Here is a 22,399-nt window from a genome sequence, read left to right as displayed (position 1 = left end):
ATGGATGTAAAGAGAGAAATGTCGGGTGACTACAGGGCAATGGCAGATCTAATGGGTATTGCACATACTGAAGTACTAGGATGGGAAAGCAAGTCTATGTCGATGTCGATGACAAAGCACATTTTATCAGAATGGTCCAAACGATGGGAAGAGCGAAAGAGAAATGGAGGATCACGAACTGAGGGCGACATTATGTATGAGAGTACCTTCAGTAATTTGATGAAGATCCTAAATGATGAAAGCTGCCGTGTAGAGCTAGCTAGAAATGAGATAGTCGACATGTTTCAGCGACTTGGAGTTTCAACAGGGAACCACAACGTCACAGAAAGGGCCTGTCGTGATATCTAAATATCTAACCTTGACAGGCAAAGTGCTTAAATCAATTTATAATATTTTGGCAGATGACTTCCAGTATACGAAAAGATTTTGTTATAAATCTTAAGAATTGAAAACAGTGTCCGTTCAAAATTGTTTTTGTTTTTGCCTTAGTGTGTCGTACAAAGGTTTAAAAAAATGTTTCTATTGTCACCATAAGTTTCTTGAGCTGTTAGAGGTATGGTAGATTGGTGTTGTGTTCAATTATACTTCCAACTGTAGTGTAGCAAGTCTGTAACCTAACACATCTGAGGCCTTTAAACGTTTGTTAGACTACAGTTGCGTTCAATAACATTTTAATGTAAACGATTTATCATATAGACATGAAAAATCGCAATATCACCAATATTATACTGGTTTTAGACTGCGTTTAATCATCTTACTGCAATCAACAATGAATATTCCAATATTGTATTTGCAGTGTTCGATTACTTGCCGAGTTGCTTGGATAAAGACATTAAGAATTTCCATGCCGAAACATTGTCTGAAAACTGTCAGTTACCTTGGTGACTAAAGCGTAATAAAATATGTCTTAATTGAATTTTGTAGTTTTAATTTTTCCAATGTTTAAGGTCGACAGAAGTTATTGTGCAAGGGTCTGAATTTAAATACCCACATTACTGGGGAGAAATAAAGACTGAAACATTCACAACTGCCTTTCATAAGGCTCAGTCAAAGTCAATAACGTCAGAAGGATGTGGTTATTTACTACTTTCATTCCCAATTATTGTTAGATCTTCCAGTGTCCTGTACTCTATATAAATAGTTATGTATCGCATAAATTTAAACTGTGTGTACGTAAAACTAAGTTTAGACGTGTGTGTTATATTAGATACTTATGCTCTGAAATTGGCATATTAAGTTTAACCTGTTATCGGTTAATCAGCGTCATTGATGTCACTGGTGCAAGCCCATAAATGTTATTTTTTATGTTATAGACAAATGAATGACTAATAGATAGTTTTATAGATTTTATTCCAACAATATATTTCACATTTTACGCAAGAAAGTCATTTCAGATCTTGTACAGTTCAAAAATCGTTCTGCAACGGAAAATCAAAGTTGAAACACGTTATCGTATGTACCAACATAAGCAATGTTTAGAAATGTATGTAAAGAAGACGGCAAAGGCATTGGGCATGAAATCAAATAAAATATATTAAAATACAATATTAAGTGTCATCGCATTTCTACTTCCTCCATAGAGAGCTGCCTACATGTCCTTCCATATGGGTGAGTAGGTGTTCTGTTGTATTCGTAATTCGTAATTCGTAATTCGTAATAAAGGTATATTCTACCAATCTTTGGTGTTTTGGTCTTAGCAATGCCCTTGACAATCTTCCGTAAACGTTTTATTACCATGCTGCATCTATTATCTCAAGAGTTTGATCGCCTAATGCGCCAAAGTAAGCAAGAGTAAATTACTAATTTGGGGACGCTGTCACCAGATTATCACCGGATAACAGAAGTTATACCTTGCTGGTGCTTTCGTGTTGACTTTGTCAAAGTTAATCCGGTGATAATCTGGTGACAGCGTCCAGAGATTTGTAATTTATCCTTGTTGCTTTGGCACATTCTCGCGAGCCAGAGCAATAATTTCCGCTACGCTGACCTACGCAAAAATCAAGCTCTGGCAGATTACGGTAGGAAACCGCGGAAGTGTGAATGGGGTTAATTAATTATTCATGAGAATATATCATCAGAGTTAGCCAATCACGAATCTGTTTTACAAAGTCAGTCGGGTCGTAAACCACAGACAAAGTCCTCGTTGTCTGTGTGTACACGGTCGAACTTTCAGGCTCTGAGATCCTCTGGTTCCGTTGCATAAATCAAAATTTTGACAGTTTTTCTGTCATAATCTAGAGCAGTGGCGACACCATGATGATACTATGGCTTCGGTATTGGACACAAGAACGTCGGCCTGCAGCGAACCCGGCCCGGTCCCACTTCAACGTTGTTCCCGTACGCGTATATACGTGTACGCACCCGGCTGAACTGCAAACCCATGGAACAAACTAAACCTCTTGGTTTGATTCCGTTGTTAGCGTAACTTTTGTGATGAATTAATGAAACATAATCGGACTTGAACAACTGTGCAATTTGCCGAGGACTGTGATTTCGGCTGTAGAGTCGATCGGGAGCCCAGCGTGCATTTGTATTGCGGAGTAGATGCACTTGCTCGAATGAAAGGGCCACATGTGTACCTACAACACGATAAGAAAGCTTTCAGTGTGAACCTAAATGATGTGAACCTAAATGAAGTGATAGATACATAAACGTTTATACATAACTTGTAGTAAAGGAAATTTATGATCAATAGTTTTGACCAACGGGTTTTACACAGCGGTGTTGTTCTATGCTTGGTCGGCAACTGCACACAGCGAGGCGTGGGGCCGCCGGCTGGTCAAGTTATGCGATACCCTTCGATATAACGCTCGTGAAACACGATGGGGACAGCCTGCCTGGTAGCATACAGACTTGCCACCGCTGGTCCTCGTGTAAAGAAACCCGTCTTTTCCTTGTAAAATAATTATCAATGACGTCTGTTTAGTGTGGATACAGCGGTTGAGTCCAAAAACATTACACATTTACTCATTGCGCGTTCTTCATCGTGGTGAGCGGTGGTGAGCACCAAGATCAACCGCGTTGTTTTGTATTTCTAATTACAATAATTTATGCGCGTTTATGAGACCTACTTTCTGACTGGCTCCGTTCAGCCAGCGCTGGAAACCAGCGATAGATCTGCGAATCTCTGCGTAATCAACCACGGTCTCTTAACCGGTAGCGCTGAGCTGTTACCGTAAAGAGGCGCGTTGTTTACGACGATGCTTTGGCACTTTAGCTAATCAAACGCATCAGAGAATAGACGCAACACACTGACAAAACTTCGCATAGGATTGTTAAACGACAAATACATGACACTGGACGGAGAAAAAGAAATCGTTACAAAACCAGTACAAACATAAGACTAAGACACCAAAGTTTTGCAGTATTCTTTATTGGCAATACATATCATAGGCAAACAAATTAAAATATATTAAACAATAGCAAGAAAAACCCTGTGCTGAGTCCAAGACACACCTACCCCTTCCCTTTGAACGGACATTTTATGCAGCCCCTATGCTTCGTCCCTTACGTCAGAACTGCTTGATGAAGAAGGGCCGTCACATTGATATGACACCTATACTTAAGAAGTTTCATTGCTTTCTAGTACAAGAACGAAATCCCAATGCGTTTTAACGTACTTTATCTGATTTGTAAAATTGTCCATCTAAGTGATTTTGTCCCGAAACACTTATCAAATTTAGACTAGTAACAATTCGTCACCCAGTACAAAATAAGTGTGGGAGTTTCGGGGTGAGACTAAATCCTTTTCTCTGTCAAGGATTGTGAGAAACAACGTTCTAGAACATTCGGTGCCATAGCTTTTAGCGCGCCCTACCCCCTCCCCCGAGCTTTAGATGAAATACGTTTTTTGTAAGAAGCTTAAGACTTGAAACATTTTATCATCAAGGAATGCTACCACTGAATTCTGCTTTTTTCATTTTATCATTTAGAGTGAGATTTTTCAATACTTCCTTTGCTGTTTTAGGTTCATTTCTTCTTCAGCTTTCTTGTTTGTTTGTTTTTTTCGACTGGTTTTAATTACACTTTTGCATCGAAATTAATTGTATGATTTCCGATTTTTTTTTTATCTCTACCTGATTAAATGTTATGTACAGACACTGAGACAAGGTGTGAAGTGATCTTTAAAAAATAAATTGTTGTTTGTATTTCTTTTTGTAGTTCTTGCATTGAAAACACAAACACGGCAAGATATACATGTAAGTAGTGATTTATGCCGCATCAGAGCCTCGTGTAATTGCACTCATGAAGATAGATAGCATGTTTATTTGATACAGTCTTGGAGTAGCACGGTATACCCTTCGTAGGGTCCACTTGCATTGGATGAAAGTGATCTTCAACTCAATCCCTGTGTTTGAGATGTCAGACACATCCTGTATGATATTTCAAATTAAAAGTGCCTTAACCGAGTTTTCGGTAAAAATCACGGTTATGGACCAATTATATATTCTACTTTTAGCAGGCTGTTTAATAATATAAAACTCAGCTACTATGACAATCTTTTTATGACGTTCGCCTTTCTGAATATTCGGGTAGTTCGTCAATGAAATTATGCCATTGATACGATAAAAATATGTTAAGTTGTTTTCGTACGATCAATTTGAATGCCAACTACCTGTGCCGGCGGTTCAGCATACAGTCCTCTCTCTAGCAATAATCTTTCAGAGTAAGGCGAGCCAATATTGCGGCACCAAGGGATAGAGAGCGTACTCTATAGTTGTCCTTAATGGTCAATGCACTATCAAACACTGAAACAACATGGTTAACTTTGTCAGTAGGTTCACTGGCATAAATCACAGTACTGTGCGTTGTTTGCTATGTGTTGATTTATAAGCTTGTACATTGAGCCGGTGGATTGTAGTACATATGGAATAAACACTACTACACTACACACAGTACTGAAAGATGTGTGAGTCACAGAGTATCACAAGATAACGTGTCCTTTACTGCAATGCAGGACCGCAAAAAGTTAGATGAGCCATGTGCCACTGCAGAAATAGTTTGTTATGTAATAATTAACCGATCAAAACCATGGATGGATAACACGCAATTTTGTTTCCACACATAGCGTCAAACATTCCAAAGTCAATGTTTCTTTACCTCTACCTTGGGGTCAACATTCTATCGGAAGTATCATAACATATTCCTTGTATTCGTATACAACTTCTCTAGAAGTAACTTTATCAAACAAACGACTATATGCCTTTAATGTTTACAACTTGCAATGAGATCGTTCATGATTCTTTAATTTCCACTTTACAATGAAGCAAGATAAAGCAAAGAGTTTCATTCTCAGATATTTTCATTTTTTGTCGCTTAACAACATATATAGACGACAATATAAATATAAGACGATATCTAAACCTGAACTAGCAGGCTCAAGACCGGTATTTAGTTGCCAAAGGCCACCAGCGTAGCGTCAAGCTAATTTTCCTATTAAAAACTTTCGGCGGAACATTAATGTTGACAAGTGTTCGAACAATGCCATCTTGAGTACTGAGTCTGCCTTATTTTTGGTATGGCCAAGTCTTTTAAAATTTTGAGTTTTGCGATAAAAATGGCGCCCTCAGTGGTGTTTGCATAGATTCGTGCTTATCAAAAATAAATGGGGGGGGGGTAATAAAGCAAAGGGAAATATGGGGTATTAAAGTATAGTGTAATATATAAAGTATGGCTGTTTCTCTGATTTGTATCAATTTTGTACGGGCGGTAAAAAATTGTACGCTACTGTCACGATAAGAAAGCAACACAAGATTTCGGCAACGGAGCAGCGTCATGTAAATATCAATGATGAAGAAATTGACCGATTCTTCGCAAATCAAAGCCGAAAAAAACAGTTAAAGCCCCAAACACAGCATTTAAGCAGTTCCTAACCTTTTTGCGATCAGGTCGCATTCAGGTGAGTTTTATTTGTTACTACCATAATTCTTGGATTAACACTATGCCAAGTTTTTCATCGGAGTTCCACAGAGCGATAGCAGTAAGTATGAACCCGATACCTTGTACAAAGGAGGCATTGATCGTTATAACTTTCAGAGAAAGGCTACCAATATAAACTTGAGGCGCGCTTAGACTGAAGCTTTGGAGCCTGAAGTCGGATGGCTGATGAATTAATATCGAGCCGTCGAGCCGTTGACTGACGATAACATTAAACTTATGCGAGAAAGGAATGCTCTTTAACAACTGTCAAAAATTGTGTCTTACAAAAAGTCTGACGGAATGACACCAATTTCCTTGATTTTCGAACCTGTGATGTAACGTTATATTTTGTTGGGCGACGTATTTCTAAAAACAACTACAGTGGCTCGCGAGTATCTCGAGTTTTCCGAACGCGACGACAAAATCAGGAGCGGTCAATATGGCAACGTTCGTCTGTACGCACCGAAAATGTTCGCTGTAGAAGGCATGAGTATTTTTCCGATTGAAACGTACAAAATAGCATGACATAAGGATTATCGCCTTGATGACATGTGCGAATTATTCTGCGTTCCGCGTGGCCATAAACAACAACCCTACCTCTCAGATATGGTACAAACGGCAACTGATCAGAAAAAAACTGGTTAAAACCATCACCGATGGAGCTGGAATAAAGGAACGCAAAACTAACCACTAAGCACAATGTAACCACAATGAAACTTTGTACAAACATTTCGGCAGCAAAGAATTAACACTTTTTTCCCAAGATTTATGAATATATTCACATTTGGAGAAAATAATTGCAGGCATTGTCTCTGATCCTTCCGTCATGATCTTGTTAATCTAAAAAAAGTCAACACTTCATAATTTTTTATCATACAACTAATGTTGTTGGGAATACTGTAGACAGCGGTAACAAGACACGATCAACTTGAATGAGGATTATATTTAAGCAATAGCCCACGCCAAGCGATGGCCGAAATGACCACGAGATTTTGACAAGTCCACCACATATTTGCATGAACGATATTTAGTGCGTATTTGTCTTAAAATGTTTAATATCGAGTACATTAGTGGCTGAAGTTGTTTGCTGCTATAATATCAAAATGAGAAATCCAAATTCTAGCGTGAAGCTCGACCCCCTTCCTAACTTACTATATTGCGAATATAGAACAACTTGACTTATCAGATTGCAGTATTTGCGCCGTCATTATACTGGTATGATAACACACAACTTATAAGTGTTTATTTCAATGAAGGACGTCCCACACAATAACGTTGTCGTTATGCTTTTGTTACATTGATAAGTTGCCTGTCTAAAGCCAAGGTTTTCGCACGTTACAAGCGAAATGCAGTATAGGGAAGTTCTATTCACCTAAACATGGCGGCTTTTAAGTATCGCCATAATCTTTGAAATTACTGGTTTTAACCAATTAGCACAAGGGAGGCCAAAATTTTGAGTTGCTCAAGAATGAAAACATTTCTGCTTGGAAGTGATATCTGTCGAACGCTGCAAAGAGGTGAAGTCATAGTTTTGAACGGAGAATCAACAGGTAGTATCTAGTTCCAATAACTCTATGTTGTACGTGTAATGCTATTTCGATGAAGCAACCTGTAGCTATTTTATTGCTGTTTAGATTTAAACGCTATGCCAAATTTTTTGAATATGCTGTCATTACGTATAGAGACCATTACCATTGTAAAACAGTTGATCCCAGCGAGGTAATGCAAAACGTTCATATGTATAAAGCAAGCTCTATTTTACAGTTTGTATCCTTTAAAGATACAAAAACATAGCAAAATAATACAAAATCAAAATATCATCGATTGGAAGAAAGCCAGCTCTTGTTACTCTGCATTCAGTTGTGCATAAATACCCGAACACGTTGCCAACCTGCCTGACTCTAATCGTATTGCATTCTGACCAGCTGCATTCACAAATACCTCCAACGGGGGTATTTGAAATATCAAGAGTTTGTTTTGGCGTTTGAACGGAGTCGGGACTGAAAAGGGGTACTCAAAACGAAACAGCCTCTGATTGGTATGAAATATTTGTTTGGTTGTCTCTTAAATAAAAAGTGAGAAACAAATTAAATATGGGAATAAAGCATTCTCTGTTGTGTGTTTATTGTTAACACATGCACAATCATACAAGCACTTTCTCACACCTGCAGGTATCAACGTAAATTCCATGGAACTGCTCCAGCGTCTTGTTCTATGTGTTGTATCCATGGAAAATTAGTTGAAATTACATTCATGTTAGGACTAAAATTCATTTGTCATCAATAACAATAATTTCGGTCTTAACACATATACAGAGTATTTGCATGCTGTGGGGCGTAGAATAAGAAATTGTAGTCGATACACGGAGCGCAACGTACGGAAAAAAAATTGACCGAAAGGTACAGCTATTTTGTTAATTACTTAGTTACTCAAGTATTTATAATTAATTATATTCAGTTTTCCTGACAATTAAGGGAAGTAATCATGTTTTTAAATATTTCTTACGTGATTGCTGTTTGTATGTTTAACAAACGAAGTTTTCCTGAAAGAGAAAATATGTCCAACAGCACCTCATCGAGAGAGAGAGAGAGAGAGAGAGAGAGAGAGAGAGAGAGAGAGAGAGAGAGAGAGAGAGAGAGAGAGAGAGAGAGAACGCCTTATTTGATGACATTCAAATCGTACCCAAATTACTGCAAGTATGCTACCATGGATTTCAATGCTTTTTGCCAATGATTATCAAAAGTCAGGAGCAGCAAGATCTTTACTTGAATATCAATCGTGTAATAACAGTATATGTAACCAGTAAATATTGACATTCAGGGGGATGTAAACCGCCGTAAATGTGATTGACATAAATTAGACAAACAAAAATCAACGTGGTCGATGATCATACAGTACAACACTTACAGTTACTAAAAGCTAAAAGCCATGATTCTTCAATTTGTTCAACCTTTTTTGTCGGCAATCGATAATTGTCGGTATTTTATTGTTGTGTATTTGACACAGTGAGTGTATTTCTCTTTCTGCAAATGAAAGATCTGTCATTCGTATGTAATTATTATAATAATGCATTTTTGTTTATCAAAAATACTTCTAGATCTTACCGCTGAACCTTCAATCAGTACAGTCTTGTCTTAGACTAACAGCATATGTTTAACATTGGCTACCGAGCTTAATTAATCTTGGTGCACTACAGAAGATCCACTTATCCATACAAAGGACACAGAGGCAGAAGACAGAAATGAAGACCCGTGTTCATGCCACCTACGTGGCTTAGTCATCGCACGTACACTGTAATACATGTATACTTCTATCTGACAAACGACAAAGACACGCTTTTCTACGGCTAATGTCAGGTTGAAACCGTCATAGTCCGGTGGGTTTTTTATTGTTTCCCCTAGGAACGTATAAACAATAGCATATCCCGTTTATACGCATTTCTGCACATCATGATTTGAGTGTTCATGGCTTCCCCTTACACTTTGACAGGCACTTTGAATTGCGAATCATGACCTGGTGTGTCTAAAGAAACCGCGAGATTTAAAGATCAATAAAAAATGCCTCATCATATTTTCATTTGTATGAATATAGCAACTTCTCAGGGTTTTAACTTGGCCATCATCAATAATTTCCACAAAAGACGTCAATGATAAATTCACTCAGCCTTTCGCCCATAGACAGAGCACCATGGAATTGTATCGCCGTTTTAGGAGTGACTTTGATCGTATGTTAATATTTTGCTCACCGTGAAATACATGTTATATACGGTGAGAAATCTCTTTTGCGCATGTCTCAACCAGAATTTGATTGGTTCATTTCGTCCCTCTCTCCCGCCCTCACTATCGCCCGCACTTCGGTTGTCAGGGATGTCACTTTAGCCACGCACTTGTAGATTTCAGGCACCCTTACAACTGAGCTAACCACTCACCTTCTCAACACAATTGTACCAGTGATCAAAACATAACTAAATAGAAAACAGGTCAGACACTAACAGAAGTCAGGACAAGCATGGTCATTGTAAGACAATAGTACGCTTAAGTGTCCGATGACTGCCGACATACAACGTGACAGACAGAGGATATCGTGAATGAATGCTGATTTGGTAATCTGTAGTGTTTTATTTCGTTTTAGTTTATTGTAAGTGGCATTTCAAAGATGATTTCGATATGTAATGCCTCATAATCAGCGAACTCTGACCCAGGTAATTTAATCGATATATCGAACAGTAATTCACATCCCATGGTCAGACACCACAACGATTCATTGGGAGAAATCGATTGACTTTATAGTGTATACTGTGTTTAGAATTATCCAAATTTAAAAACAGTTTCAGTCGAAATCTCAGGTACAATCGACAAATATTTATGAGTCGCTAAACAAAGGGCAAGAGTGTGGTATGCAGCATGTGTTGGTATTTGACAATCCTGTGTCTAAAGGCATAGACACTAGTCTTCTCAGTCGATTGGAAGACTACTGTCAATGCTATAAAGCCAGCAGCATTTGTTTCTCTGGATATGTTTAACATTGCATGTAGCTGACACACATCATAACTACAGCGTGATCATAATAAACTATAATGCTATTCATTTACACAATTATTTTCTCGTGAATGACAGATGTGTAGTGTCAGCCGACATCGGGCGTTAGAATGCAAGGCAAAGCTGATCTGGGTTGGTTATGGGCTATACATTGCCTTCAAAGTGTTTAGTACAGTTGTGTATTCAGGGTAACGGTGCTCTCGCAGTCAACATTTCTTCTAAGTTTTTAGCTCACGTATGTAAACACGTGGGCTAATGTCATAGCGATGTCTGTCTGTCTGTCCGTGTGTGTGTGTGTGTGTAGTGTGTGTGTGTGTGTGTGTGTCTGTCTGTCTGTCTGTCTGTTAACACGATAACTCAAAAACACCTGAACGGATTCAAGTCAGATTTGGTACACAGGTACCATATGCTACTTGCAAGAACTGATTAGATTTTGGTTAGTGTGGCTTGCATATTAATGAAGTTATGCAATATCGTTTTTTTTTCCGTACAATGGTTTCCCTATGGAGACGGTAATGACAGTGTAGACATATATCAAGAAATACTGCACAAAATTTCATGAAACTTTTCAAAGATGACAATCTCAGAACATTATGATGATACTGTGAGTGTCATGTCAATTACCTTCTCATTTGCATATTTAATGAACTTTTGTTATTAGTGAGTGAACTCTGAAATTCCTGCACCAAACTTGATGATACTTGCAACAAATATTGATCTGATATATATCTAATTATACTTAGAAGCATTGGGCAATGTCAAGTTAATAAATAGGTCATTTGCATATTTTATGAAGTTTTGTAATTAGTCATATAACTCCGATATAACTTCACCAAATGTCATGAAATCTGCTGCAGATACTGATCCGACTGATGTTTAACTGTAGTGTAAAGCATTAGTAGTGTGAAATAATTAAGGGTTCATTTGCATATTTAATGAACTTTGTAATTAGGTATATAACTCTGAAATTACGGCACCCAAGTCTTTGAAATTGGGTACAGATATTGTTTTGATAATATCTAATTGTACTGAGAAGCATTTGGCAGTGTCAAGTTAACAAATAGGTCATTTGCATATTTTATGAAGTTTTGTAATTAGTGATAATACTCCAAAATAACTGCACCAAATGTGATGAAATCTGCTGCAGATACTGATCCGACAAATATCTATTTGTGTGTGTAGAGCATTTACTTGTGTGAAGTTAATTAAGGCTTATTTGCATATTTAATGAACTTTGTAATCAGTGATATTACTCCAAAATTACAGCGTTAAATTTGATGAAACTGCTACAGATGTTGATCTGATAAATATTCAATTGTACTGAGAAGCATTGAACAGTGTCAAGTTAATAATTAGCTCATTTGCATATTTCATGAAGTTTTATAGTTTGTCATATAACTCCAAAATAACTGCATCAAATATGATGAAAACTGCTGCATATACTGATCCGCCAGATATCTAACTGTGATGTAAAGCATTTAGTAGTGTAAGTTAATTAAAGGTTCATTTGCATATTTAATAAACTTTGTAATTAGGTATATGACTCTGAAATTACGGCACCAAATTTTGTGAAACGCACTACAGATTTGATCTGATAAATATTAACTGTGTTATGGATCATTGAACAGTGTCAAGTTAATTTAGGGATTATTTGCATATTCAATGAATTTTGTAATTAGTGACATTACGCTAAAATTACAGCATTAAATTAAATAAAACGTGCTACAAATGTTGATCGGATGGATATCTAATTGTCCCATAAGAATTGAGCAGTATCAAGTTAATTAACAGCTCATTTGCATATTAAATAAAGTTTTGTAATTAGTGAGTAAACTCTGAGAGTACTGTGCGACGATGATAAAAACCTGCTTCATATAGTGATAACATATATCTTATTGTTCTGTGAAGCGTACTACTATTAATGAACCAGTTGTAAAACACGTGAGCATATTCAGTTCATGTCTGGTTTTTGTTTTTTTGTTGATTTATTTCACGGTGATGCCAAACATCGCATTGTAAGCATATCTGTGTTTGTGATGATTCGGCCACACGTGTCCAAGTTTTATGTCTAGTTTTCCTAGAGGCTTTTTGAAAGTTTTCATTATTGAAATTTTGTCTAGAAATTAATCCTATAGTAGTGTTGTTCGGCAAGAAATTATTGGTTTGGTTTTTTTTGAACAGAGGTTTGTTGATAATAACCAGGACGCACGGCCGTTTTGTGAGCACCCATTAAAGGTATACAGTCATCTGCAATCTAAACATGCCCATAAATGGTCAAAAGGGGCGTTCCTTTGTAATAAAATGCCCTTGTGAGGGCGCTGTTTTTAAAAAGCGGCCGCCCGCTTACAATCTTTGATCGGTTAGATTTTCTCTTTCCATGGTAACTGTGGCAAAATGGGAACAGGTGACAGTATACCTTTAACTATACATATGTCGTTACTTGTGTTTTCTAAACGAGTGTCATTTTTCCTCTAGTGTGTGGTCGCCGCCAACGTCAACTACTGAACGCATCTAGCCCATGAGCAGTCTACGAGCGCATGACGTGCTGGGATAAATAACAACGTTTACTGATCATCTGATTCATGGTGGAATGATATGAATCTCTCATCTATTATGTCTCACAGTATGTCAGAGAGAAGATTGCCAACGAGTTCCAAGCCATGAGAAGGTAATGGTCGACTCTTGAATGAATTCACAATCACAAAATATACCTGTCAACGTCTTGAAGCCGACGACCTTTAGAACAAGGAAGGTTTATTCGCACCGCAGCGGCGTGGGTAAGGAATTTCTTGCGAATAAGAAATCTGAATTTCCTATTTGCACTGCTGCGGTGCGGATAGGGAATTCAAGTTTTTTTGTTTTTTGTTTTTCTGGCACCCTAGCGTGTGCCTAGCCTTGATGTACCAAAGCTTGGCAATTGCTATTAACCCAGATGCATAAGTTCCCTGTTTTTCCATAATCCTTAATGCGTATTTGACACGTAAAACTGGTTGTAAAGGTACAAGGACGCGCATTTATTCTCCTTAGAACATACTAAACTTCATGTAGTTTTGATCAAACTAAATTCAGCGAGTTGCGGTCATATTCTCTTCTGTACTTTGAGAAACTTCAGAGCATGCACTACTTATCGCTATATCATTGTTTGACATTTAATTATATTATTTCAGTCAGCATAATGGTTTTCCTTCTCAAAGTGTTTCTCATGTAACATTTGACAGGTGATTCATTAAATGGATGTTATGATAAAGCGATTATCTAATGAATATATGGAGTGGTTGGTAATGCAAGTTGATAATTACCGGCATTCTATTCAGGCATACAGACCCTGATCACATGATGAAGCAGAATTCCCTTCAAATAGGGATCATTTATGTTGGCAAACTATTTTTTTTGAAATTGACCAGCAAAACTTAATTCTGCTTTTTAGCATATAAATTAAGAAAGATATATTGAATTTTGCCTGGTGTTTGCATCATTAGACAAGTTCATTTTATAGTTATCACCGACATAACTTGTCGTGCTTTAGCTGTTTTGGTCATAGTACATTTGAATTTTACGTATTCAAAAGAAATAGGGGAAGCATGTTTGAATAATGCCTCTAAGCAACAATTTTAGACAAAATCGCAGCAGGTAAACGTTAATGAAGCCATGATATGTTATTTTTAACACATCAATGTACTTCCTGTAGCTAATATAATAATAATGGTTTATTGTAAACACTCAAAAGGTGACCGACGGTCAAAAAGTATGAGTTACAGGGAAATAAAAAGAAGTATTACATCTAAAAACACTTACTGAATAATATAAAATAAAATAAATTATTGCGTGTAAAAACACTGACAGAGTAAAATAAAATAAAACAAAGTATTACATCTAAAAACGCTGACTGATAAAATGCAGAGAGATAAATGCGTTGTTAAATAAGGAGACAGAGCATTACAGAATCATGATGACTGATTGTTCAATGTAATACAATGTACAATGGGGCTATTTTCTATTCTTGTGGTCCTACATTTAAGGGTTAATCTATTCTTATGTCGGGTCTCGTAACCATGTGAATGGATATTTTGCACTAAGTGATGTAGCTTGTGGTGTTCATTTGTTACTTCAGATATTAATCTCTGTCAAGCTTGTAACCCTTTTCACTTCTATCTGAGGATTGCAGGATGCATGAAACTTAATTAAAAGATTTAGTTACTTTATACTTGAAGTAATCTGTTTATATGAGAGAGAGAGAGACTTTGTATATAAATTTAATATGTATGTTTGGTAGTACACACTTATAAGGCTTAGAAAAAGCAGTGTACCATGATGAAAACGATGTCTTACAATCAGATAGAATCTGACTGATCGCAAGAGTCTGACTGTATGGCCCCACACTGATGTACTACTGAGTCAATCACTGCATGATACATCTTATTGCGATGGTTGACAGTTTTTTGGATATATCAGGTGGGCTTATATTTAAAAGAAGAAGAAGGACGATAGTGACGACCAGCGGACTTTTGATGGCCAATATGGATTTAGATCGAAAAGGCAACCGCCGCAGTTCGATAGATTTGTATCGAATTTAAAAAATAAGGGCAAAGTCTTTGACATTTCGTGGTCAATAATTGATAAAGCATTGAGCTACTTTAACATCAGCAAGCGCTGTAATCTTTGTATATCAGAAAAGCTGCACATTATCAATGCCGACAAATCTACACTTTTAAACAGACGCTCTTAGTTGGTTTCAAAATGTCGTCACCAAAACAAATATTATTTATCGAATTTTAACACAACCTACAAATAGTATGGTTCATCCCAATCATATGTTAGAGTGTCAAGCTTGTAATCCTTTCACTTCTAAAAAAGCTATCTGAGGATTGCAGGATGCATGAAACTTGAATAAAATATTTAGTTACTTTGTACTTGAAGTAATTTGTTTATGAGAGAGAGAGAGAGAGAGAGAGAGAGAGAGAGAGAGAGAGAGAGAGAGAGAGAGAGAGAGAGAGAGAGAGAGAGAGAGAGCACTATGCTTTTTAAGAGCGACTGTCGGACCGTGAATATAGTTAAAACGATGAAACGACACTCTAATCTCATTGCGTTTCAGTCAACCTGAAAACCTGCATTGCTGCTGAAATAATATATAATAATAATAATAAGATTCAGATTGCCAAACATGTGGTTGCATTATGTACAGCGATGGGTTGAAATCTTACTGCGACCTACAATCTCCAATCTAGAAAACACTGATATGACGCTACTGAAGGGACACATATTGTTCTTTAGTAGAGATTTATCAATGCCTAATTAATTTATTGGCTGGTTCATATGGTAGTCGTCATTAATGCACAATAGTGCTCTGTTCGATAATGATGTGTTCATCGTTTGTCATAGCATTGGTGTATCCAAGAGCGAGGCAAGGCCCTGGGAGTAGAGTACTCCTGATATTTCCTTACGTTGGTGTGTCGCCCGAGTCAGTGAAAATATCTGTCCATGTATATTCAAAAATATGACCCATTGTAAGGAATTTGTTTGACAAAGTGGGGAATTCGCACCTTTGATCTGTAGCAAGTGAAGCGATTTTTTTCCATAAAAGTTACCCATTAGGGCGGTACATACCCGTACACCTTTACCCATTAGGGTGGTACATACCCGTACACCTTTACCCATTAGGAGGTACATACCCGTACACCTTTACCCATTAGGGCGGTACATACCCGTACACCTTTACCCATTAGGGCGGTACATGCCCGTACACCTTTACCCATTAGGGCGGTACATACCCGTACACCTTTACCCATTAGGGCGGTACATACCCGTACACCTTTACCCATTAGGGCGGTACATACCCGTACACCTTTACCCATGAGGGCGGTATATACTCCTACACCTTTCTATGGCAGTATCCGGGACATTGCTATCCTCCTGTAATGTTCTGTAAATGGAATGCTAGCCATTTGCTATTCTTTAATAAACATTGATCGATTCAAGAGAATGGGGTAACGAAATTGGCAACACTTTGGAAGTCAATTAAACCAGTGTTTAAGGTAGAGTGCGCCTCGAAAGTAAAAGACTTAAATTTTTGCTCAAACTTTCCCGAATGAAACTTTTAAAAATTAGTTCTTTTACCGAATCAACAAAAAAATCCGGGGTCACCATGCAAATTTTGGAACTAGCGAAACAAATAACCCAACATTTTGCGATATTTGAAATTCAGCATGACTATTCACGTGTAATCTCTATGGGGAAAACTAAATTTTGGATTAAAAAAAAAACTAAGACAGAGAAAGGTTTTATTTCTCTAGCTTTATTTCTCCAGCTTTAAAATGAGCCCCTACAAGTGATAGATCAGAAACGACATGTAGTTTGATAAGACATTCGATGTTATTAAATATTATTATTGAACCCATTAAGTGGTAGATTAGAAAATAATTGTAGAAATTTGAGAGTCCAACTATCTGTCACCGAGGCGGGTTCTACCCTAAGCAGTGATTCGGAAACGGGTTGACTGACAGGTGCAAGATTAAATAACATCGACTGTCTTATCAAACTTCATATCGTTTTTGCTTGTTGTTTGTCTGAGTAAACTATGGCACAATGCTCGTCAAATGCATACACCAATATTTTAAAACAATCCTAAACCGACAACAGTACTGTAGCTATCACTCAACGTTGCTACTATTACATCAACACAGGTAGTACGTACATATACGTATTTGCCTAAATTTGAGCAAGCAAAGTTGATACATCAATATTTTCATAGCCTGTGACAAAAAATTATGAAATTAGAAACTTTGAAAGAAACGTCAACACTCCAGGAAATACACAGGGACACAAGCACTTCTCAGGTACAACCAACTTCTGGTCGCGTTGTTTTATTGCAAGGGCGCCACCAGTGTTGCAACATGCATGTAATCTTCGGTCTTCCGAGCTCTGCGTCGTCTGGCATGAATGGACCCGTGGCCCGGGCGATTGCTATTTACTTAGAATTTTAAAAACCAACAGTTCAAAAGAGAGCATTTCGAATCATATATCCAGGGAAGTCATACCAAGAATCTATTACAAATAAATGCAACACATTGCATCAGAGAAGAGAAAAGCTATGTCATTAAATCAACCCAGTCTCCGTCAGAAAGACTCGTCACTCCAAACAATGCGCTACTCCTAGGTGTCTTACAAAAATGTTTACGAATAGTTTCATCCCTACGCTCTTGAAAATTATCAAAGATAACTTTCTTTTTCATATGTATGCGCTTTTAGAACCACCTCTTGTCTTTTTATGACTTTTAACCGAGCAATTTTAATGTGCACCTTTTAAAATGTGTAATTTGTTTTAATTGTAAGAATTCAACATGTCTGTACTTGTATGGAATCTGGTTGCAAAAAGTCAAATGAATAAAAATTTATATATATAATATTTTTTTTCTGTTGAAAATTCGTAGTCTCACCCTGTTTTTAGTTCATTTCTGCTATTTTGTAATGTGTGTATCTTAAGAGGTTGTCAGTCATTTGCCCATCAAATGCGATTTGCTTGCTTGCTATTGATAATATATATGTAACATGCCTCCAGCATAATGGCATATTGATGTCAGGCGGAGTTTAGAATGTAAATTGATTTGTGCTGTCAGATAAGAAACTCAGACAATACGTTAAGATTCTGTTTTGTACAGTTTTATAAGTACAGATTTGAACACAAACGACATTCAATGCAAAAGTAAGACGTTGACCATTGAATACATGTCACACACTGGTTGGGGTAATGTCAAGCGGCAAGCTTTGTTTGAGCCTTGAATAGGATGTTTTTTTTTTGCTATTCAGTGCGTAGGTGTATACCTGGGATCAGGGATCAACATTTGATTTTCTAATAGTCATACTACAGCTCACGAGAACCTGGTACGATGATACCAGTTACGTTTTTCTTCAGTCATCTTGTCGTAGAAGATGGCATGACCGGACGTAGACGAGACAAAGTACACACAAGGACAGTTCTCTATGCATGACCGACATGACATTATCGAGCTTAGCCTACAATTATGAAAGAAATTTATGTGAAATATTAAAAATTCGCAATAAGTACCGAATTATGTAAATTAGTAAACTTTCATCTGTAAAATGTATAGAGATTGAGTCGAAACGATCATATATACAATCTGTGAACAAGTAAACACATGCCTCATTTTAGGGTCATGCAAGATCACCCCATTGTTCCAGTTTTCAATCGAATGTGATTTTTTTGTGGTATTCGTTATTCAAAGATTAGGAAAGTGAGTTTAAACTTAAATTCAAATTTTGCCTAAGGCTGAATCCCTTTACGTCGGTCGAGAGTTTTGTTTCTTGCTTGAGTTCTCAAACACACAAACATCATCTAACATTGAGCCACTGATATAAATAGATTAAGTTCCAATAGTGTTAAAATTTAAGCAAACAACAAGTTAAAATTCTGTTTTGTTCAGTTTTATAAGTACAGATTTCAAGACAAACGTCATAAACACGATTGGAACTAATTTTGGATAATTGAATGGTGAAGTAATATCAATTTAATCTACAATAGTAGTCTCATCTGCGTTTTTGTTTTTACATTACACACTTGTGTTTATGAGTAATTTGTATTATTGCAACATTCAACTATCTTGAACCTAAAATTTGTGAGAAAGTTTAAAAATAAAAATCCAATATTGTCTCAAATTAGTTCCAATCGTGTTCATACAACTCACCCAGGGTAGACGTCGACCATTGAATGCATGTCACGCACTGGTTGAGCTTTTTTTGCGCTTTCAATAAAATGAATTTCACAAGTCTCTTCTATTTCGCTATTCACTGCGTAGGTGTATACCTGTGACGTCGTAGCTATTCAGTGCGTATGTGTATACTTATGAGGTAAAATTCAATACACGTCTGAAACAACCAAGCAGTTATTGTTTATGGTCAGTTGAGGTCAACTACTTTAAGAGACCATAGGGCGTTGCTGTTTACAAACCCCATAACATCGTCTATTATCAGGGATCAACGTTTGATTTTCTAATAGTCATACTACAGCTCACGAGAACCTGGTACGATGATACCAGTTTCTCCTCATTCATCTTTCATAGAAGATGGCATGACAGGACGTAGACGAGACAAAATGTGCACAGCGTCAGTTCTCTATGCATGACCGACATGCCTCAATGATCTTAGTAGTGTATGTGCACAGCCTGCCTACAATGATGAAAGACGTCCATGTAAATACCGAGAATTTATAACTCTACCGTAAAGAAATAAGATCGAGTCGTAAAGTTCAAACATAAAATCAGTGTACAAGTAAACACATGGCTCACATTAGGGTCATGTTAGGTCATCCCTTTGTTCGAGTTCTCAATGGAATGTGAATTGTTTATCGCAGATTCTGGTATTCACTATTCAAATCTAGGGGTAAATGTATAGCTAAATTAAAAATTTATGTTAGGCTGAATACTTTCCGTCGGGGTTTTTTTTATTTGGATTTTGAACTACAAAAAACCGTCTATAATTGGATGCATAAACCAATAGAGGCCAAAAGGGCAGATTTAACTTATTTTTTGAGACATAAACAAATACAAACAAACAAACAAAACAACACAACACAACACATGATCATATTTCCTTTTCAGACGAGTCAATCCTCAATCCGTGCCAAGACCAAACTTTTGCATGTTATGTCCCCTGGTTGGTGATCGGCTGTTAATTTTTAGACTTCTAAATACATTTGCGATTACCGTTAGCGCATTTTAGCCTAAGTAGCATTTCATGAAAATTGCTGTCCACATGTAAGCATAGTCTTGCCAATTAATATCAGTGCGCTGTACAGATAAACAAATACCAGTGAAATAAATAAAGTTTGGGCTATTCCTAACAAAATTTCACTTTGTTGATTTAGTAGTCAGTGGTGACGGTGAGGGCCTGCAGGCCATTGCTACGCTTCGCCATCATCACGTGTCATTGCTTGTTTTGAAAGTAAAAGACTTAACGCATGCGTGTTTAACTGCTCAGAAGAAGGACATTCCAGGTGAGTGGTCATTCTATTTCCTTATTAAAATCGTTCTAGACAAATGTTGCGGAATATGTCATAATTGTGCACATGCACCTGTATGTAATGTTAAGTTTAACGCACCCTCATATTCCGTTTATCTATAATCTCGTAACGTTATTAATAGACCTTTGGTATGTTGATAAAAAACTGCTCTCTCTATTTGCACTGAATTTTCCCATGCGTGTGTTCATAGTGTATGTTTTACTTTGGAAATCAGTGTTTCATCGATCTCAGTATTGCCATGTTGATAGAGGTGTTTTCCCTGTTTGTTCAGAATTTTCGAAACAATGTAAGCACAACGTATTTTAAGTTTGTTTTAAAAAAAGATCCAATGGTGAACTTTGACCTACGTTTTACATATCTGAGTCCTACATTACAACAAGGTAGGGATCTTCTAATATCTTAGCGTATAACGACAGCCCAGCATGTTTGCTGCGACCTTCAAAACCACGGAATAGAACCATCAACTTCGAGTTTTATTCTTTTTGCATTGTCACACAGACTACGCATAAATGTCTGTCAGTGTAAGTTTGTTTCTTTTGTGAAATTACGTTCGCAGTATTTTGAAACTCTTTTTAGAAAGAAGCCCGATGAGAACATGGCAAATTAAATAGATTTAACTAGCTGGAATCCAAATATTTCATTCGGTAGTTTTTATGAGAAGGGAGTCTTGGGAACACTGACTGCTAAAGGATTTTATTTTAAAATGGCAGAGTAGACATAAAACTCTGAACGGTTCAGTGAAGCCACCGATCTTTGAATACATGTCCCAGGCTAGGGTCACACTAAGTGACCTACTTTGTTACTGGTTTCAATACAAGGCGCATGAATAATTGCAGCGCTTCTTTGTTCCGTTGTCCGATGCTTAAAGTGTATGTATTGACTTAAAGCGTCATTTTTAGCGACCCAACACCATTTGTTGATTGTTGACAAGGATCAGCTGTCATTTATTCACGCTTTATATATATTTTCGGAATCGAATTTTGTGAGGTGTCTCGCGTTGGATTATATGGCATAAAATGATAAAGTTTAGGTGAACTTGATGTTATTGCGACCAAAAGAAAAGAAAAATATGTATCCTGACGCAGATAAATCTAAATTAAGCTAATCTAAATTAATTTTATCAGTGCATACATCATTTCGTAGGACTCTGTTTCTAGTGAATAAAGTTGGTCGGCGGCTGAGAGTAGTGTTAGCTTCGTTATGTATGTAATTCATGAGGTACGAATTGTTATAAGTTAATATTTGTGTTCAGAGTCCGCAGTTAGTCCATTTATTAAAATCTTTGGATATACAGTCGCTGCATAGGCTCCGTCAAATTATTCCTGTGTCGATTGATACAGAGGCGTTACGGTGACATTGTTTTTTGAATTTATGAAATTCCCAAATTAGATATTGGCAAGATATGCTTCTCGATTCATTATATGGTGAAATGGGCTGCCAGCAACGATATCGATGTTAACAAAATAGTATATCTTAATTGTAGCCAAGTGAATACAAATGGCATTTCATCAGGTAGATATTCACAACAAAAGTCAATAGTAGATGTTGACTTCTAAAGATTTTGTAGAAATTACAACTTCGCCTCACTTTGGCTGCCATATCTTGTAAGCGGTTAACATTTCTTCCTAGTTTGGAATGAATACGTCTAGGGTAGACTTCACGCACCGGTGCATAATGACATCATTTGACTCATCAAAAGTTAAAAGATGTTCAGATCACTAGAATAGCGACAGTTCGTGTATTATTGTTGTCAACCATAGAACTGTTCCCACACCATCACTGTAACAAGGGCTGATATATATTGAAAGGGCTCAGTAAACCGCAGAGTTGAAATTTTCCATCTTTTTTTGAAGAAAATGATTTTTCAAATTTTACAGAAAATAAAGATCAACGACACTATTCCTATTAT

The 22,399-nt window shown here is 37.0% G+C and overlaps 2 protein-coding genes across 2 annotated transcripts in view; both read left to right on the top strand.

Moving 5' to 3' along the window:
• Positions 1-22,399, top strand: part of LOC139127769 (26S proteasome non-ATPase regulatory subunit 10-like) — a 534,262-nt gene that overhangs the window by 373,460 nt on the left and 138,403 nt on the right. The window lies entirely within an intron of this gene.
• LOC139127764 (uncharacterized) overlaps positions 12,919-22,399 on the top strand; it is a 67,804-nt gene continuing 58,323 nt past the window's right edge. The window contains exons 1-2 of the mRNA XM_070693647.1: positions 12,919-13,125; positions 20,413-20,463. The gene's annotated coding sequence lies outside the window, so the exon portion shown is untranslated. The remainder of the gene's footprint in view (positions 13,126-20,412; positions 20,464-22,399) is intronic.

The sequence above is a fragment of the Ptychodera flava genome, unplaced genomic scaffold (genome assembly GCF_041260155.1).
Source record: "Ptychodera flava strain L36383 unplaced genomic scaffold, AS_Pfla_20210202 Scaffold_36__1_contigs__length_1797346_pilon, whole genome shotgun sequence".
Classification (NCBI taxonomy): domain Eukaryota; kingdom Metazoa; phylum Hemichordata; class Enteropneusta; family Ptychoderidae; genus Ptychodera; species Ptychodera flava.
This window is presented reverse-complemented; position numbering and strand designations above follow the sequence as displayed.